At 38.9% G+C, this 16,942-nt stretch overlaps 1 long non-coding RNA gene across 1 annotated transcript in view; it reads right to left on the bottom strand.

The window, feature by feature from the left end:
• The window catches only part of LOC129626724 (uncharacterized), a 237,891-nt gene that overhangs the window by 41,463 nt on the left and 179,486 nt on the right, over positions 1–16,942 (bottom strand). The window contains exon 3 of the long non-coding RNA XR_008702159.1: positions 16,802–16,868. This is a non-coding gene — a long non-coding RNA (uncharacterized LOC129626724). The remainder of the gene's footprint in view (positions 1–16,801; positions 16,869–16,942) is intronic.

Raw genomic sequence — 16,942 nt, forward strand, 5'->3', positions numbered from 1 at the left:
CCCAAGACCAAAGCCAAGGCCAAAGCTAAGAAAGGGAAGGAAAAAGACTAGTGTCCAGGCCCGGATGCCAAGGCACCCCGGCTTCACTAGGAGGCCCGGCCCACGCCCTCCCTCCACAGGCTCAAGATGTTACCCACCAGTGCCTTCTGCCTCTTCATTAGCTTTATCAATCATGCCCTGCTTCTTCCCTTTCACTTGCCCACATCACCCCAAGTGCCTAAAGTGGGGAGGGACAAGGGATTCTGGGTAGTTTGAGCACTGCCCCCCTGCAAAGGTATTTGATTCCCCTGTACCCACTTTTCTTTTTCCCCTACTGGATGTCATTACTAAGAAATAAATAAAATAAATATCTTTTTGTTCCCAATAAAAGCTTTTCTTTTAATATAAAAAAAAAGAAAATGGAAATTGAGTACATTGTTAAGGCAATTTTATTATATACTTAACATTATAAAAGAATGTTTGAGAGTCCTTATACTAACAGCATTGAGCTATCAGCACACTCTGTAGTCTTTTCTAGGTTTATTAAATACATCTAAGAGTGATACTCCTCATGTCTTTTTATTTTTTATTCCTTGGTTAACACAGGCATATTTCTGACATTAGTAATTATTTCATGTGATTGAAATAGTTAATAGGATGGTAAAGAGTTGATGTTTATTTAAATTGCTTAAAACTAAATTAAGATAATATTTTAGATGTATAAAATATTCAGCATTTCTAGGACAAACATCTAATCTAAAATCAATAAGTTGGCTTATTTAAAAATTTTAGTAGATGCGCATTTATGGTCCATTCTAGTGAATACTGACCAAGCTCCTTTATTTTACACTTCTTATTTATTATCTAAATGGTTGAGGCATTATGTAAAACAAGCAGCATGCAAAATAGGAAGAATCATTATAATGTTAAATAATTCAGAGATTTTGGTTCAGTATTTGCAAAATTAAGATATTTTATTTCGATGTTTCCATTTATATTCTAATAGACTTTAGTACTATTAGGAATATAAACACTTGGTTTAATGAATAATCCATGTTTTTCCATACACATTACATTGAGGATTTCCCAAACACAGACTCCTACAAATTTTTATGTTTTGGGGTCAATAATTTATTGTTTTTTCAATCCAAATTTCTTAGCCTTTGTATCTATATTTATTATTATCTGTATACAGAAGAATAGGAAACACATGCTTAAAATACTTTACAATATACATATTTATATATCTCACCTTCTTGTTTTGAAAGCTATAGAGCCATTTTCCCCCAGGAGGAAAATTCCTCACGCACCCTGTAAGAAAGTAAAATCTTCTAGGTGGTGGCCTCTTCATATACTTTCATAGCTATCCCTGGATTTGTAAGGATTTCTGTACTCCAGCTTCAGGTTAAGGGAGATCTGGATTTTAATATCTAGATACATGTTGCTACCCAAGTCGCTAGTTTATATTAAACTAAGCCAAATTATTTAAGATGGGTTTAAACATAACAGAGAACTGAAGCAATGTCCACCAGCAATAAGTCAGAGTAAAGATACTCTTTAAAATACAGAGCTAGCCTGGATGACCTTGGACATGAAGTGGAAAAGGTAGCATTCCCGAGCAGTGGGAGCCAAGAAGCTTCATTATATTACACAAGTGGTTTCCTGGCCTTAAACTCTCATGTATACATGCAATGTGTGGATGTGTGTGTTATATTTTCCCCAATGGGGAAAATCCATTTTCAGTTTTGATCCCATTTAGGAACTTACTCTTCCTATCAAAATAAGTGAATTAAAACCACTCCTTTCATCGCCACCACAGAGGCTGACTAGAGTGCATGGAGGTAAACACAGATGTAGAGATGAAAGCTGCAAGCCGCACAAATATGAACAGAAGCCAATCCCCAATAATAAGCACCAGGAGCAAGCATCTCGAAGAGCACAGTAGAGGTGAGCAAAACCTCCACAGCAATCCCACTGAAAACATCCTGCACTTGACATGAGCTTTGAAGAAGTCCATGATTAGACAAAGAACAAGCTCATTGATGAACAGAAGGAATCAGACCAAACTAGGATGGTTGGGAACAGTCACCCAGAATGCAGACTGTTGAAGGGAAGAGAAGCATGAACCAGACAGAGCGGTTTCTTGTAGCTATGCTTGAGTAAGGAACATTTTTTCACTACTAACTTCTCATTGAGGGAATGTTAGAAATGACCTCAGAACCCTCATGCACTGCTTCTGATGTATTGTACATTATATTTGAATCAACTATACCTATTTGTCATTCCTGGCTGTGGAAGCGAAAATTCAAACCTGATTACTTCGTTAATGTTCAGAGAGAAGAATTCTTTCAGGAAGATTGTCAACAGACTACACAGTCATAATTTTGATACTCATTGTAAGTGAACCAAATAAGGAGGACACTGAATCTAACCAGCTGCGTCGGGGTACAGCCGTCACACCTGCAACTGCGTGAAGAATCTTCAGAGTCGTCACCTTGGGAGGATGTGCACTGCTTTGAAGAGCAGTCACTGCCCAAGCCACAGTGGGAAGATCTCTTCTGGAATGCTTTCAGCGTCCCTGATGTATGTTTTCGACTTTTGTGAACAGATAATATTTTCTTCTGAGTGTTAATGGAATATCTAAATGGTCTTCTGAACCAGTCCTAATAAATAAACCATGTAATCATACTAGGAAATTCCTCATTTTCATAGGTAAGCTCTATAGTGTTTCCTAAAAGTCAGTCATATTGCCTCACAGACTCATTTGTGACCAGGTCTGATGATAGTAGTGTGGCTTAGAAAGAAAGCTTAAAATGAATATAATCACAATACTCATTTTCACTTTATTAGTGGCTTTTTAGAATATTGGAGGTCAAAGGGTAAAGTGAGGAATGATCCCCAAACAAAGCTTAACGACAGAGAGAGTGTGTGTCCGGTTCTTTGTGACCCCATGGACTGTAGCCTGCCAGGCTCCTCTGTCCAAGGAATTCTCCAGGCAAGAATACTAGAGTGGGTTGCCATGCCCTTCTCATGGGATCCTCCTGACCCAGTAATTGAATCCCAGGTCTCCTGCACTGCAAGCAGATGCTTTACCATTTGAGCTACCAGGGAAGCCCCACTACAGAGAAAAGTCATTTTAAATTCAGAATGATCCTTTCACAATAAAAGCACTGGGAAGTGCCTTGACCCTTTGCCCCATCACCTTTCTAGCTGCATATTAAGAATACGCGTATTTGAATCCTCCTGCAGTATTTAACTCTGAAATAAAGCTATTGGGTCAGTCTCTCGGCAGTTTCAGAGTTGCTTAGAGAGTGACCACGAACTCTAGAGCCAGAGGATCTCAGTTCAAGTCGCACCTCTGCCTCTATCAGCTGTATGATCTGGGACAAGTTCTTTACCCTCTGTGCCTCAGTTTTCTCATCTTAAAATGAAGATAAATAATAGCATATAACTCAATGCGTTGTTAAAATGATTAAACAAATTAATATATGTGCAGGCACTTAAAACATGGCCTGGCAATTAATGCCCAGTAATAATAATGCTTCCCAGGTGGCATGGTGATAAAGAATCTGCCTGCCAACGCAGGAGATGCAGGTGACAAGGGTTTAATCCCTGGGTCAGAAAGATTCCCTGGAGTAGGAAATGGCAACATACTCCACTGTTCATGCCTGGAGAATCCCATGGACAGAGGAGTTGCCTGGCTACAGTCCATGGAGTTGCAAAGGGTCAGACATGACTGAGAAACTGACCAGGCACACAATAATATTAATTGCAGTAATAGTAATTATGACTTTTTTTTTAATTCAGACTCCTGTCTTTGTGTGGCAGTAGTAATTTGTTTAATTCTGTTAAAATCCAAAAGATTCATTGGGAGCAATCCTTTTATTAATCAGTTTAGGGCTCCAGATATCATAAGTATTAAATAAATACATTTCACTTTGGAGGATGAATATCTATAAAGAAAATGTTCTAAGATCATCCAGCAGTTTCCAAGGAGACATTGTAGAAATAGTTTGGACTATGGTGGCCACATTAGGACCCAAATCAACCATTTCAATGCTACTAGATATTCCCAGGTTTCACTAGTGGTAAAGAATATATCTGCCAATGCAGGAGACATGGGTTTGATCCCTGGGTTGAGAAGATCTCCAGGAGGAGGGCATGGCAACCCACTCCATTAGTCTTGCCTGGAGAATTCCATGGACAGAGAAGCCTGCTGGGCTATAGTCCATGGGGTTGCAAAGAGTTGACACAACTGAAGCAACGCAGCATGCACGTAGGTATTCAATACACACACAGAATATGCTCTCAATATATTACCGAGGCTACTACAACATATAAATTAATAAAACCATCCAGTATAAAGTTGTGAGATACAAGGATTCAAAATCGTTTCTTCCTTACTTTTACAGATGGTGAAGGACAGGGAAACCTGGCGTGCTGCAGTCCTTGGGGTCACAAAGAATTGGACACGACTGAGCACGGGAATACCAGACCACCTGATCTGCCTCTTGCGAAATTTGTATGCAGGTCAGGAAGCAACAGTTAGAACTGGACATGGAACAACAGACTGGTTCCAGATAGGAAAAGGAGTTCGTCAAGGCTGTATATTGTCACCCTGTTTATTTAACTTATATGCAGAGTACATCATGAGAAACGCTGGACTGTAAGAAACACAAGCTGGAATCAAGATTGCCGGGAGAAATATCAATAACCTCAGATATGCAGATGACACCACCCTTATGGCAGAAAGTGAAGAGGAACTAAAAAGCCTCTTGATGAATGTGAAAGTGGAGAGTGAAAAAGTTGGCTTAAAGCTCAACATTCAGAAAACGAAGATCATGGGATCCGGTCCCATCACTTCATGGGAAATAGATGGGGAAACAGTGGAAACAGTGTCAGACTCTTTTTTTTTCTGGGCTCCAAAATCACTACAGATGGTGACTGCAGCCATGAAATTAAAAGATGCTTACTCCTTGGAAGGAAAGTTATGACCAACCTAGATAGCATGTTCAAAAGCAGAGACATTACTTTGCCAACAAAGTTTCGTCTAGTCAAGGCTATGGTTTTTCCTGTGGTCATGTATGGATGTGAGAGTTGGACTGTGAAGAAGACTGAGCACCGAAGAACTGTGGTGTTGGAGAAGACTCTTGAGAGTCCCTTGGACTGCAAGGAGATCCAACCAGTCCATTCTGAAGGAGATCAGCAATGGGATTTCTTTGAAAGGAATGATGCTAACGCTGAAACTCCAGTACTTTGGCCACCTCATGCGAAGAGTTGATTCATTGGAAAAGACTCTGATGCTGGGAGGGATTGGGGACAGGAGGAGAAGGGGACGACAGAGGATGAGATGGCTGGATGGCATCACTGACTTGATGGACATGAGTCTCAGTGAACTCCAGGAGTTGGTGATAGACAGGGAGGCCTGGCGTGCTGCAATTCATGGGGTCGCAAAGAGTCGGACACGACTGAGCGACTAATCTGAGCTGATCTGATCTGAGCATGACTGAGCGACCTCACTTTCACTTGCACTGTCATGCCTTGGAGAAGGAAATGGCAACCCACTCCAGTGTTCTTGCCTGGAGAATCCCAGGGACGGGGGAGCCTGGTGGGCTGCCGTCTATGGGGTCGCACAGAGTCGGACACGACTAAGGCGACTTAGTAGCAGCAGCAGCAGCAGCAGAGCAACTGAACAACAGCTTTTACAGATACTGATAGCAATGAGCTACTTCTGAGTGGTTTGCATATCTGTGAGGACGATGAATTCCAAACCCTGGCCTCTTTCATGCGTCTTTTGTAGTGGGGGGGAAATATTCACAAGATCTTATGTTTTGCTGACCAAGCAGTATTGAAAGAATTAGAAATCACAAGGAAAATTTTGAAGCAGTTATCTGGCTTTCAGAAATAAACTGCATCTCCAGGACCCACTAAGCAGAATTCAGAGTAGAAATCAGTATTTCATGTAAATGTATCCCCTTCTCTCAAGAAGTAATAAAACTGGAATAGGTGGGACCACACCGCCAATGTATTTGATGATAATAGAATCGGTGATACAACCCAGTATCATCTCAAACTAAAATTGGGAACCTTTCACAGAAAGAATTATTTCAACCACTGTAAACAACCAGGAATCAGAGGGAGGATAGAAATCGCATTCTGCTCTCCTCTCACAAAGCAGCTAAAGAATATTATGTTGCTATTTCAATAAGAATAACACTACACTGATAACAGACTCTATTCAAAATTTAATAAAGCATTAGTCCCTTAATCAAAACATGACTATGAGGCTTGGACTGTCGCTGAAAAGCAGAATAATGTGAACAAAAGAGAAATGGAACTGTGTCTGAATACCAACTCTACAAACAAATAACATCTCGTTATACATGCAGCAATTAGAGACAGGAATTGCCAAGCCATTCTCAACTTATCTCTGCCAACCAGGGAAAAGTTTAAATCAGGAACTCAAAGCAGGTATGTGACTAAACATCAATCAGTCAACCAATAAAATGCCATAATGCATATATGACCATATATGCTTTTTTTTGGCTTAGGCTGAAAACATTATCTGCATAAAAAATATAGAATTATAAAATAGCTACCAAAATGTGTAACTATTAATACAAGCATAAAGAAAATAAACTTTTATTGTAAATTGTATATGTAATTTATTTAAAAGTTTATAAGTCTTTTCCCTTTAAGTCAGCATATGCAATGGTTAAAGAAATGCTTACAGAAAGTTTTTTTGGATTCAAACCGTGTGGGTCTAAATCCTGACTGCCACCTACAGACTTAGGGCAAAGGAGTAAACCAGTTTTCTCACGGATAAAATTCAGATAATAATTGTGATTATCTCACAAGTTTGTAAAAATTTAATGAGGTAATGCTTAAAAATCAAACATTCATTATCACTATTCAGAAAATAGAATCCAATGAAAAATTTTAGAAATCAAAGCTTCCATAAGAAAGCTTGAATTCCATTGGTAACTATATCTCAGTTGTCCCCCAAACTGAACTTGGTTATTCGGACTCATTTTCATTTCTGAATAATGATTTTTAAAAGTCATTTACCACTTGGGTACTCGAATCAATACAGGTTCAATGAGGTTTGAAGAGTGCCATGACAGTATCTGATGCCATCTTACAAGCTAATCTTCAGGTTCAGGCTGAAAATTCATATTAATACTTTTTGCTTGTATGGACCTTGAACTGCAGTGGATTAATCTAATAAAACACAAATACATGAGACTGATTTAGAGTTAGTGTGCTTTAATAGTTATATATTATAATATTGAATATATGCTTTTCAATTTTTTGCTTTGATTTTCTTTCTTATTTATATTCTTTGAATTTCTGGGGCTATTCTCCTCAAAAGTTGTTGTGCCAGATGGTAGTTTCGTAACCTATTTTCCTGTCCTATGGCCTTTTATTAAGACCTGAGCAAAGACCCTGGTCTCTATCATTTTAATGGAACGTCAATTCTTCATACTAGGGACTGCAGAAAACGTGGCTGAGTCAGCTTGGGCAAGAAGCCGCAGCAAGGGGTCCAGTGGAGAAATATAAACCAGACAACACTGCCAGGTATCTGGGATACATGGAGAGAGTTTGTGTGGCGTGTGGAGGTGAGAGATGTCGGACTGCAGCAAGGACTGGGGCATTCTCAATTCACGCACAGGAAAGGAGGGCCAGATCATTTGGAACTGAACAGATGGGTGAATTGCACTAGAAAGCAAGATCTGGTCCCCATTACAGTCAGAACCAGAGATCTGGGTTTTTTGGACATCAGTGGATAGCCTTGCTTTCCCTTTCAACCAGGTTCCTAAGCCAATAACCACTCTCCTATTTGCTGTACTCTCATGGGGCTTCCCAGGTGACTCAGATGATAAAGAATCCATCTGCCAATGCAGGAGACTCAAGTTCTATCCCTGGATGGGGAAGATCCTTGGAGAAGGAAGTGGCAACTTATTCTTGCCTGGGAAATCCCACGGACAGAAGAGCCTAGCATGCTACTGTCCAGGGGCCACAGAGTCGGACACGAATTTGAGACTAAACAATAACAACATGGGAAGACTACTACATTTTATTTACAACGCTATAGCTGTAGTTGTTCAACTAGTCCTTGTAGCTGGCTTGTCTCTATTTCTCCTCTCATGCATTCTCCCAGGCTCTTCCAGCTTCCAATACCCTTTGACCTAAAACCATCCTGTCTCTGTGATCTCGCTGTTCTTCCCTAGGCAGGACACTTAGAAGGGAAAGTTTCATCACAATTTACCCAGTCCATGTCTCACTTCTTCTGAGTCTGTTGTCTGGAAGATGATTCACCCACTTAACTACCCATCAGTCCATCCATCACCGGCTTATGTATTTAGTGGGCAGAGCATAATCCTATGGGCCAGTCCACTTGCTGGGTGCTGAAGATATTCAGAGACAACACGACAAACCCCTTTTTACATGGGCTTACCTTTCAGGGACAGGATCATGGAGTCTTTGAACTCATTTAACTTAATTACCTCTTTAAAAGGGCTTCCCCATTGGCTCAGCTGTAAAGATTTTGAGAACCCTAATCCAGATACAGTCAGTGTTATGTATTGAACTGTGTCACTTCAAAATCTGAATGTTAAGGGAATTCCTTGGGGGTCCAATGGTTAAGACTCAGCGCTTGCACTGCTGTGACCTGGGTTCAATTCCTGGTCGGGGGCACAATCAAAAAAAAAAACTGTCCCAAGCCCCCAAACAAACAAACATTCATATGTTGAACCCCCAAACCACAATGTGATTATCTTTAGAGATAGGATCTTTATAGAGAGAATTAACGTTAAATAAAAGTGTAAGGATGGGACTATAAGTCCAAAAGGTCTGGCATCCTTATAAGAAGAGGACAGGGCACCAGAAATGTGCAGCCACAGAGAGGAGGTTAAGCACACAGCTCGAGTGGTGGTGAACTGTCAGCCCAAGGTAGAGGACGCAGGAGAACAGAAATGGTCAGCGTCTTGACCTTGGACTTCTAGCTTTCAGAACTGTGAAAAAATAACTTTCTGTTGTTTAAGCCACCCAGTCTGTCATATTTTGTTATGGCAGCCCTGGAAAGTTAATACAGTCACATTCCATGGTACTGAAGGTTAGTACTCCAATATATGAAAAGGGGAAAAACAAAATTCAGACCATAATGCATAGTTACACATAGACTAATGAGGAGGCAAAGCCAGCCTGGCAACGAATTTCGAGAAAAATATCCCAAGCAGTGCACGAAGTCCCCATGACAGGACTGAGTTCCCATTAAAAGCAGAATGATCCATCCAGAAAGCCAGTGTGCTTAGAACCACATAGTTCAGGGAGAGGAACAAGGTCAAACTGGAGGCAAAGCCAGGTTATGTGGTACTGTGCAGGACATGGCAAGAGGTTTTTATCTCATTGAAGTGGTGGGCAATTTTGGATAGGTTTCAACAAATGAGGGACGTGATCTGATTTGTACTTTTAGAAGATCACCTTCTTCTTGATGTATAGACCAGACTGTAAATGGAAGTGCCAATAATTGTTAGGAAGGGATGGAAAGACTGTTATTTGCTCAGTCATGTCTGACCCTTTGTGACCCCATGGGGTGTAGCCCGCCAGGTTACTCCATCCGTGTGATTTTCCAGGCAAGAATACTGGAGTGGGTTGTCATTTCCTTCTCCAGGGTATCTTCCTGACCCAGGGATTGAAACTGGGTCTCCTGCATTGCAGGCAGATTCTTCACCATTTGAGCCACCAGGGAAGCCCTGGCATGAAGCTATCAAAGCTTTAATACTATTTTCAAAGAAAACATAGTTACTTTTCTATTAAATCAAAATCACAGAGAGCATTTAAAAAATGATCATTATTAAGAAAGACTCCACAAAAAAACAAGTCACTAATTTTGAAGGAAATTTGTGAGCCCAGTCACAAAGTTAGTAACGCATGATATTTTCAAGAAAAGGCATAAGAACCTTTGTCACAGGAGCAGAGGGGAGAGAGAAGCTTTTCTAAGTGCCATCTCATGAGCAGAGGCTGGATCGGCACTGTGGGAACGCAGTGGGAAGGATTGCAACAGACAAACAGGCCAGGCATTCTGCTGTAAGTAGACCCACTTGTCCCCACCTGGGGACTTTCTCATGAATCCAGATGCAGCAGATGGATGCATGAGAAAGGCAGCAGAGTTCATGGGTTTCTATCTGCATTATCTCAGACAAGAGCTGCTTATTGTGAAGACTGTCAGTATACGCAGAATAACATCAGGGAAAGAGAAGAAGTAGGAAATGCCACAAGCTTATTCCTCCACATGAGCAGCAAATACACTGGCCACAACAGTCAAAGTCAAGTTCATGAGAACTCTAGAAACTAGTCAAATGTTTATAGCAAACAGGTGAATGCTTAAATGAGAACAAACGAGCTGACTCTCAGTTTTGAAATGCTGAGAAAAATTCTGTCAAACCATTATCTATCTACTAAGATAATGGAACAGAAACTTCAGGGGCCATACACAGTAAAGAATACAGACTTTAGAAAATTAATGCAGAAAAGTCACTATATAACCAAACAAGTACTCCAGTAAGTAGCAACAAAAAGCTGTGGAAAGGAAAGAGAATCTGATCTCCAGGGTTATCACATTATAATGTTCAGAATGCCAAGTTTTCAACAAAATATTACAATTTTCACAGAGAATCAAGACAATAGAGCCCATAAAAAAGAAAGAAGAATTAACAAAAACTGTTCCTGAAGAAGCCCAAACATCAGACTTTTTAAACAGAAACTTTAAATCAAGTATTTTAAATATAACCAAAGAACTAAGAGAAATTATGTACCTATATCTAAAGGAAATCACTAGAAAGTTGTCTCATCAAATCAAGAATATCAGTAAAGAGATACAAATTATAAGAAAGAATCAAATAGAGACCCTAGTGTTGAAAAGTACAACAGTGCAAAAGAAAATTTTACTGAAATGGTTCAACCACAGATTTGAGCACATAAGATAATTAGTACACTTCACACAGGTCAATGGAGGTCATTTAGTCTGAAGAACAGAAAAGGAAAAGAAAAAGAAAAATGAACAGAGCCAAGAGACAGGTGAAACCTCCTAAAGCATATCCTCCTACATGTGATAGGAATTTTAGTGGGAGAAGAAAAGGAACATAAGATGTATGAGTATTGGTCAGGATTTGGAGAAAAGGGGATCCCAGCACACTGCTGGTGGGAATGTGAATTTGTGCAGCCTCTATGAAAAACAGTATAGAATCTCCTCAAACAATTAAAAGTAGGACTACTACATGATCCAGTGATTCTCCTCCTGGGTATCTACCCAAAGAAAATGAAAACTAAGTCTAAAGGATGTATGCACCCATTGTAGCATTATTTACAGTAGGCAAGATATGAAAGAAACCTAAGAGATAATTAATAGATAAGTAGATAAACAAGTGGTGTATGTATGTGTTTGTGTGTATATATATATATATATATATATATATATATATATATATATATAATGGAATATTACTTGGCCATAAACAAGGATAAAATCTTGCCATTTGTGATAACATGGATGGACCTAGAGGGTAGCTTTCGAAGTGAAATAAATCAGGAAGAATGGTAAATACTCTTATGATTTCACTCACACGTGAAATCTAAAAAAATACATCAATAAAAACAAATAAAAAACAAAACAAAAAAAAAAAACAGAAACAGAGTCATAGGTACAGAGAACAAATAACTGGTTGCCAGAAAAGTATAAGAAAGAGGGAATGAGAGAAACAGGTGAGGGAGATTGAGAGGTTCAAACTTTAAGTAACAAAATAACTGATTCACAGACAGAAATGTAGAGTGTGGGGAATAATTATGTAACTTCTTTTGTATGGTAACAGATAACAAGTAGATTTTTCATAGTGATCATTTTGAAATGTACAGAAATAGCGAACCACTATATTGTGTACCTGGAAATAACACAGTGTTGTAGGTCAATTTTAACACTTCAAAAATACACGAACAAACTCATGGAAAAGAGATCATATTTATGATTACCAGAGGCAGCAAATGAGGAGAGGGAGTACTGGATGAAGGCAGTCAAAAGGTTCAAGCCTTCAGTTATAAGATAAATAAGTACTAGAGATGTCATGGACATGAAAAACATGGTAAAGATAATTAACAATGTTGTATGCTACATGTGAAAGTTAAGAGAGTAAATCCTATGAGTTTTTGTCACAAGGAAAATATTTTTCTAGTTAATGCTGTATGTATATGAGATGATGGGTGTTCACTCAACTTATTGTGACAATCATTTCGTGACTTATGCAAGTCAAAATGTTATACTGTACATCTTAAACTTATACAGTGCTATACGTCAATTGTATCTTAAATCTGGAAGAAAAATGTTCACTAAAACAACACATATAAATTTCTTCTCATTTTTGTGAGGAATTTTGTCATTACAGACTGTACAACTGAATTACTTCCAATTTTTTTCCTTTTTTAGATATTGTCTCAAATTACATCAGTGACTGTTTTTTCTCAATGTTTTGACCTTTCATACATTCACCACTTGGACTCTATATATATGTATGTTCCCTCTTTCCTCCTTTTTCCTTTTTTCCCTTAATTTCATCAAATGATATAATTTCACTAAATGTCTGATATTTTTCAAAGCCTATATTTGATTCAGAGATACATTTTTTTCAGCTAATAGTAGTCCTTTACCTCTACACAATGCTTTAGCATTAACAAAAAGTTATCAATTACTATTCCATTTAGGATTCAAAACCAACTTGTAAAATAGGTAGAAAAGACATTTAACTTCCATAAAAGCTTAGAAGCCAAGATGTAGCTTATAGACTCAGGGAAAGCGACAAATTCAGACCATCGGTCACATAAAGAGAAATACAGCTGCCAGTTATGTTTTATAAACTCTACCAAATAGACCCAATTAAGGGAAGAACAATACAATTACTAATAATTTTATTTAAAAGAAAAACTTCACCTCAGTGAAAAGTATTCACACATAAAGCACTGCATTGAAAACTCAAGATAAAACCTTTGCTTGAAGATGGGAAAATCAAAATGTCAAAGAGAACATATATAGCAACAATAAAGGGAATGATAACACACAAACTATAGCATCCAAGGTAACTGAGGATTTGTCCCAAGATGAAGGAGCTGCAAATCAATAAAAATTCCATGAGATTCAACAAAGCAGTACATCCTCACAAAGGCATGACTTTATAAAAACCTTGCAAAATGATGCAAAGGATCTTAAAGTCAGAAACTAGATAAAAGCACTAGAAAAAAGAAAGAAGCTCAAATACGCTGAACTAATAGCTCAGTTTTTGCCCTTCAAAACAACCCCTAACAATTGGGAAGTGTCAGTACTTACAGCATTCGACAGATACTTCTCAGCTAAGTCATATTCTGGTTATGGCCAACAACTGTAATTAGGAAGGGAGAGAGGAAAGAAAGAGAAGTGGGAAGACAGTGAAAGAAAGAAAAACATGGAAATAAGAGAGAAAGGGAGGAAAGAAGGAAGAAAAGGAGGGAGGGAAGGGAGGAAAAGAGCTAACCTGTGGCCAAAAGGAAACAGCTTAGTAATTAGGAAACCAGACGGTGCCAAAACAATTTTCCTTGGAAATGAGTGAGATAAAAGTAGATCACAAAAATAAGGATTTGTGTGAGGAAAAGACAGGGGGAACCATGAAAGTTTTTCATAACGACTTCAAAACTAGAAATCATTCTTAGCAAGAGAATGTCTAAATAAGCCCATTTTAGCCTCATGATATCCTGTTGAGATCACTTAAAGAGTCCATCACAGTAAATGCCCTCCACAGTGGAGACGGCCCTTAGCCTTGCAGGAGTCAATCACAGGTACTCCTTCAAACCCCCATAATCAAAGTAATTCCTGGCTGTGTGTCTTTACACCAGCCATTAGGATGCACCCACTGGCACATTAAGATGGTTAGGATCTGTTTGATCCAGGAATACTTGTCTAAGAGCTAGTACACATATATTCAATTCAAGTACACCTTGGTGACATGTGAAAAGGATCCGATAATATTCAACTAAGATTCTAAAGCAAGTTCTACAAGTTACCTATCATTTATGGAAGAATCAAGCACTTGACAAATCAAAGAATTCTCCTTCTAAGTGAAGCCAAATATGTAATATCCTGTGATCAGAACTCCAACATGAGCTGACGGAATTAGTAAAAAATATCATGTGATTTTTTGCTTCAAAGTTTTGCCTTTCTTTGGTCATAAAAGTGACTTAGGACAAAAACTATGCTGTTATTTCAGTAAGAATACAGTTCTCTAGAGCTTCCCTGGTGGCTCAGTGGTAAAGAATCTGCCTGCCAATGCAGGAGACCTGTGTTTGATTCTTGGGAGAGGAAGATCCCCTGGAGAAGAGAATGGCTACCCAGAGCCTCTTGATGAAGGTGAAAGAGGGCAGTGAAAAAGCTAACTTAAAACTCAGGATTCAAAAAACTAACATCATGGCATCTTGTCTCAGCACTTCTTGGCAAATAGAAGGGGAAAAAAGTTGTAGTAGTGGCAGATTTTATTTTCTGTCCAAAATCATCGTGGACGGTGAGCACCCATGAAATTAAAAGACACTTACTCCTTGGAAGGAAAGCTATGACCAACCTACATAGCAAATTAAAAAGCGAAGATGTCACTTTGCTGACAAAGGTCCCTATAGTCAAAGCTATGGTTTTTCCAGTAGTCATGTACAGATGTGAGAGTTAGACTATAAAGAAGGTTGAGCTCTGAAGAACTGATGCTTTTGAATTGTGGTGCTGGAGAAGACTCTTCATAATCCTTTGGCCAGCAAGGAGATCAAACCAGTCAATCCTAGAGGAAATCAGCTCTGAATATTCATTGGAAGGACTGGTGCTGATGCTGAACTCCAATACTTTGGCCACCTGATGAGAAGAGCCTACCTATTGGAAAAGACCCTGATGCTGGCAAACACTGAGGGCAGGAGGAGAAGAGGGCAATAGAGAATGAGATGGTTGAATGGCATCACTGACTCAATGGACACGAGTTTGAGCAAACTCCCAGAGATAGTGAAGCACTGAGAAGTCTTGCTTGCAGCCAGCCTGACTTGCTGCAGTCCATGGGGTCACAAAGAGTCGGACACAACTTAGAGACTGAACAACAGCTCACTCCAGTATTCTTGCTTGGACAATTCTATGGACAGAGGATCCTGGTGGGCTACAGTCCGTGGGGTCACAAAAGAGCTGAACACAACTTAGCAACCAAGCAACAACAGCTCTGTAAGGAAATTTGCTAATTTTTTAAAAAGATATTGTTCTGTTCGAAAACAGAGCATTGATCAAAATTCCAACATGAAGTAAAATTTCAACTCTTTAAGAATCAGGATTAAAATCACTCAGATTGGTGACATTAAAAGGTTAGATGTTACCCAGGTGATGTTTGAAGTGTAATTTTATCCTCAGATTCTCAAGGGTTATCTGAGTAGCATTTCTATTTCTCTAGGAACCATTCACATTTCTACCTGAAAACCTTTCTCTCCTCATATAAATTTCATGAATTTATTATGTTGGTCCACACAAAGCTTTCAGTTTACCCTTCAATAGCCAAAGCTTCTCTTAATGATTACAAATACTAAGAGATCAGTTTTGCTTGGGTTGTTGTTTTCAGTTTCCACTTATAACTATGGTGCAGGCTCCAATTTCATGTTAAATTCCCAAAATGGAGTAAAATTATAGTTCACGCCAGAATCATCTGGAAGCTTTAAAATATATGCCTGGGTTCCAGTAAAGGATTCAGTTGATTATAACCAGTCTCCAATAAAATCTGTGCACTGTGGTTCTTGAACATCTTCAAATGAATTTAGAGTGTGTCTATGGTTGAGAAATACTAGCTAAGGAAACCAAGAGCAATGAGTCCCCCCCCCCCACCTTTTTTTTTTTTTCCCCTACAGTGATAACCACCAAAAGAGAAATATTTCAACCTGGAAAAATTAGAACTCAGGTTGCTAAATTGTGTTAAGTCTTAAAAAGCACATGACCAAGGCTTCCCTGCTGGTTCAGCAGGGAAGAACCCACCTGCCAAGGCAGGAGAAATGGGTTCCATCCCTGGTTTGGGAAGATCCCACATGCCAAGGAGCAAACAAGTCTGTGCCCCAAAACTGCTAAGCTCATGCTCTAGAGCTAGGAGTCACAACTCCTGAGCCCACTTGCAGTGACTTCTGAAACCCGCGTGCCCTAGAGCCTGTGCTCTGCAGCAAGAGAAGCCACCACAGCCAAGAGCCTGCAGAACGCAACTAGAGAAATGCCGGTGCAGCAACAAAGACTCAGCGCAGCCGTAAATAAAAATAAATAAATAAATTTTTTAAAAAGGCACACAGTTCAAAAGAAGCACACCATCATAAAAAGACAATTATTCATACATTATTCTAAAATTTTTAATGTGTAAACCAACCCTTGGTATGTTCTGAATTAATTGATATAGACCTAACATGTAGAGACTACTCAGTTGGCTCTGAAAAAAGTTGTGAAATGGACAGAATGAGTCATCAGTCTCCTGGTCTTCCCCTTCTTTTTCCATCCCTTTCTCTCTGAATTTTCAATAGTAGCTCATCCTACAAGGCTTCTGTAGAGAGGTAAGGTCACAGAAAGATAACTTCAGAAGACAATACAAATGATTCTTTCTTTGGAGTCAATTTTTTATTTTTTAACACACACCTGATAAACACAATGACAGTAGTAATGCTGACCAATAGAAGGCTAATGAATCAATACATTACTAGATAAAATGTATACTAGATTAAAAAAAAATACATTACTAGATAAAACAGTTGTCCTTACCTCTAAATGTGGACATGTATCTTTCTCATGGTATTATATCCATAAAGTTTCCAGAAGACTTTCTTGTCTACAAAAGAAAATAAAACTCTTTAGTTTTTAAACAAGGCAATAAAATGTGTTTGAAATTTGGCTGTGCTACTG

Source organism: Bubalus kerabau, chromosome 14 (genome assembly GCF_029407905.1).
Source record: "Bubalus kerabau isolate K-KA32 ecotype Philippines breed swamp buffalo chromosome 14, PCC_UOA_SB_1v2, whole genome shotgun sequence".
NCBI classification, from domain to species: Eukaryota; Metazoa; Chordata; class Mammalia; order Artiodactyla; family Bovidae; genus Bubalus; species Bubalus kerabau.